The sequence below is a fragment of the Rhinopithecus roxellana genome, chromosome 3, assembly GCF_007565055.1.
Source record: "Rhinopithecus roxellana isolate Shanxi Qingling chromosome 3, ASM756505v1, whole genome shotgun sequence".
Taxonomy (NCBI): Eukaryota; Metazoa; Chordata; class Mammalia; order Primates; family Cercopithecidae; genus Rhinopithecus; species Rhinopithecus roxellana.
In genome coordinates this window covers 85,840,337-85,845,149 of record NC_044551.1, presented here as the reverse complement: position 1 = coordinate 85,845,149, position 4,813 = coordinate 85,840,337, and positions in this window count along the sequence as shown.

The window sequence follows — 4,813 nt, the reverse complement described above, 5'->3', positions numbered from 1 at the left end:
ATTTGGGAACCTGAGGTGAGAGAATCGCTGGAGCCCAGGAGTTCAAGGCTAGCCTGGGCACTATTTCAAGGTCCCTGTCTCAAAAAAATAAAACAAATTAAATAAATAAAACCCTATCATAAGCATATAAAGACATACTTGTGACTTACTTTGGCAAACAGGTTTGGATTCCAGTTACCAAAAAGTGGCCTCCCATTAAAGAAGAGTAAGTTAAAGAATAGGTTAGATAAAACATACATTTATGTTTTATAACCCTAGAGACTGATGTTTGATCTCACCACATTTTCTTGGCTCCCTTGAATTTTGAAAGAGCATCAAAAAAAGGATATTGAAAGGCTTTAAGATTTAGGGGTCTCTACTAAGCCCTGCAAAAGTTAAAGTAAGGATTGTCCAATGAGTGACCAGGTTCAACCTGGTTAGCAGGGTGTAGTGTTATGATATGTAAGATACATACGCATGCATACTTATAAATACACACAGACCTATGTATACAGACACACACGGATATATATACACACACACGTACATATACACATGTGTATATACATTGGTTTTTCGTCCCCAGCTCATAACTCCCACAACCCTTGTACACAGTCTTTTGTTATCATGTTTGGTATGTTAGGTCTCAGGAAACAGAATCTCTCTGACCTTCTCTTGCTCCAGCCTTTCTGAATGTGGGTCTCAAGACCAGCCCCAGAGAGGGTCCCACCCTGTAACTGGGAGAAGAAATGCTGACTCAAGAAGCTTCCACAAAAACCCAAGAGAACTGGGTTGGGGAGCTTCCCAATAGCTGAACACAGGGAGAGTGGTGCACCCAGGGAGGACAGGGAAGCTCAGCACCCTTCCCCCATACCTCACTCTACACATCTCTTCACTTGGATTTTCTGTAGTATCCTTTATAATAAACCAGTAAACCTCAGTGTTTCCCTGAGTTCTGTGTGCTGCTCCAGCAAATTAATCAAACTCAAAGGGGGGATCATGGGAGCCCCAACTTGACATTAGTTGGTCAGAAGTTCCAGAGGCCCAGATTTGTGACTGGTGGGAAAGAGGGGGCAGTCTTGTGAGACGGAGCTCTCAACCTGTGGGATCTGATGTTGTTTCTAGGTAGACGTGTCCAGATTGAATTAGAAGACAACCAACTTGCATCTGCTGCCTGGTGTGTGGGGAAAACTCCTACACATTTGGTCACAGAAGTCTTCTGTGTTGATTGTGATGGTAGTATAAAGAGCAGAGGGAAAACATGATTTGGGAGAGTTTTTCCAAAACACAGGGCAATGGCATTTTTCCTTTCTTCAGTGGGAGGGACTACCCTCAAACTCAATTTCACACTGGTGACCCCCAACATTTTCAAGTTCTGGATCACTGTCACCTGTCTCACATTGCTTAGTGTTAAGGCACATTTGTCCCTTAGCCACACAAGATATTCTTACACTTACTGCTTAAAACAAGAGAGCAACAGAGGTTATTGTCCCTCTGCTGGTAAACAGTCCAGTGTGTCCAGGCACATCCCAGCCCAAGCCACACTCTCTGCAAATTCTGGAAACTGAAATACTTTACGGACAGACTGAGAGACACCCACTAACCTGCTCAAAAGTGGTGCATCCTTGGGTCTGGCCCAAGCCCATTGTGGGATAAGGCCTTACAAGCCTGGCCCACATCTGAATTTAGTCTATAAAATGAAAAGTGGATTAGATGTCAGGGAATGTTCTAACAGTCATTGCTCTTGCCCCATTAACTGGTCATTAAACACAAGACACAAAACAACCCTCTGCTCCATAGCTATTGGCTGGGGGCAGATAAATCTTCATAGTCTCTAATACATTCTCCTATAGATTGCTATTAATTCACGTCTTTCGTTAGTCAATCTCCCCATCTCCCTTTTTGGGGAATGGGAGTTGATTATTTTGTAGCTCTTGTAGTTACTGTTTATAAAACTTTGGTCAGTTGCATTGTCTTAAATACTTGCTTGATTTGGATCCATCTCTTTTATCAATTTATTTATACTGATTTTTAAATGGGCATAAAATTCAAAACGTACAAAACAATGTAATATAAAACTTTCTTATTCTCTTCTCCCAAATAAGTACCCTGTTCTGATCTCCAGAGGTAGCCATCATTACGAGACTTCTCATGTAATCTTCCTAAGATGTTCTATGCATATAAGTTGATTTTTTAAACAAACAAAAATAGCATAGCATAGACATATTTCTGCATCTTGATTCCTTTTATGCGACAATATATTTTGGCAATTATTTCTTATTAGTACAAACTTGTTTCATTCATTTTTAAAGTTGCATAACATTTCATTTCCGTGATTTTACTATTATTTATTTCATCACTCCACATTGGTGGATATTTAGTTTGTTCCCTTTACAATTATAAATCGAGCTAACATTAACATCTTCATATATTTGTTTTTGCCTCCACTAGTGAAAGTGTATGCATGTATTTCATTTTAATGGCTAATTTTAATAGCTGTTGCCAGATTGTCCCCTGGAGAGGGCTGTAGTAATTTCCTGTCCCATTTCCTGTTTCTCTACACAATTACCAATGAAGTGCATTATCCAACACTTTGATAATCATTTTAGTCTGTGTGAATCTGACTGGTAAAACATATTTTATCTTTATAGTTCTAATGAAAAATTAACTCCTTCTTTCCTATTTTTGTGCCTTTTATATAATTTATGTCTGTGTTATATTAGCTACTACCTCCAGAAAAATGTGGAATAATTACAGTAAGCATAGATATTCTTGCCTTGTCCCTAACTTTAAAATGAAGAAGTTTGATATTTCCCATTAAGTAGCTCTTGGATTGAGCTACAGATATTTTGTCAGTCTGAGAGACTGTTTCCAGGGAACACAGTCTAAGACACGAGCCTGTGAACCACTATGTGATAGGTATTTTCCATTTGTTCCTCCAGGCCTCCACTCTCCCTCCTGACTTTCTGCCTCCGGAGGCTCACTTGTGTGAATTATATGAACTGCTGTTCCTCCCTCCCTTGGATCCTTTGTGGTGGCACTCTTTTGACTAAAACCAACAGAAATCCAACGGGAGCCGAAGTTATGTGCCCGGTTGGCTTTCTGTTGAGTTTAGTATGTGACATTTGACTTTCTGTTGGGTGTAGTCAAAAGAGTGCCACCACAAAGGATTCAAGGGAGGGAGGAAAATAAGGCGGGGTAGTGTTGAAGTCAAAATAAAAATATGCAAACAAATCTCTGAAATTCAACATTTATTTCAGGAAGAAGGAATTGCAATTCAGAGCATACATGCAGACCAGGTGTTCATCAGAATATCTGAAGAATAGAGAAGGTCAGAAGTTTTATAAAAAGGAGAAATGTTACATATTGACCACTGAGAAAGTTCATTGGCACTAGTAAGGTTCTGAAGAGCTAGGAAACTCTGATTTGTGAGCAACACCAATGTGCAAAATGAGTCTTAGAGTTGCACATGTTATCTCAGCAACTATAGATGAAACTGGTTTCAGGTTACAATAGGTAGTTTCAGCAGCTGGACTTGCAGAGAATTACTTTATTGGAGTAATATTGTGTGTCTTGAGCGCTTTCCCCCACAAGCTTCTCCACCCTGTTTTAGTTTGGTACTACAACAGTGACTCGATTCATATAATCATATAACCATAATATGTCCATTTTTCAATGCACATGGCAGGTCAATAGCCAGACACTGAGATGCATCAGAGAAAGAGATTCAATCACAAGGCTGGTGAATGAGGAGACAGGAGGAAATCTCAAATCCGTCTCCCTATGGAGTTTGGGGCTAGAGTTTTTTTGTTTTTTGTTTTTGAGACGGAGTCTCATTCTGTCACACAGCCTCTAGTGCAGTGGCATGACCTTGGCTCACTGCAACCTCTATCTGTTGGGTTCAAGCAATTCTCCTCCCTCAGCCTCCCAAGTACCTGGAATTACAGGCATGTGCCACCATGCCAAACTAATTTTTTTGTATTTTTGGTAGAAACAGGGTTTCACCATGTTTGCCAGACTTGTCTTGAACTCCTGATCCCAAATGATCCACCCACCTCAGCCTCCCAAAGTGCTGGGATTACAGGTGTGAGCCACCGTGCCTGGCTTGGGGCTAAAGTTTTTAAAGGTTTTAGAGTGGGACAAAGTATGGAGATCACTGATTGGTTGAAGAGTGCAGTATAGAGGCACAGGACAGAGAGGTGAAGAAACTGTATTCTCATCCGAATTTCATTTCTCTGGTTGGTGTCAGCTGTTTTGCTGGAATTCAGGATTTGAAAAACATCTTAAATAATCCTTACACAAAAGTCTTACGATTCTAACATCAGAAATCCTATCTATAGGAAGAACAGGCATGCAAATGGTCAACATCTAATGCTATGTGACTTTTGGTTACAAGGAAATGGGCCAAAGTGCAGCCCAATTAATGCTTAATCTTAACTATATTTCTGTACAGAATTCTTGTGAACCTGATGAAGATGGCTTTAGTCAACTTTCACAATAATTGCTCCGCTGATCCAGGTTGAATGTGTTATTTCGCTGTTTGTAGGTCAATGCTGCTCTCCAACTGCCCTGTTCAACATGACTCTATCCTTCCATATACTGGTAGTATCTTTCTTCTTCTGTCCCCTCAAACCTAGAAATGGTGAAAACTCTGTTGCTACTATCATTTGTGGTTCTCTTGCACCAGCCATACCTTTTTAACTGGTCTTTCTTGTAAATAAATCCCCCTCAAATCATTCAGGGTCTAATTATGCCACCTCTTTCTTTTTGAGACCAAAATTAATTAATGTACACTCATTAAGTACAAGTGAAACCACCTTTGTAAAGGTTATGA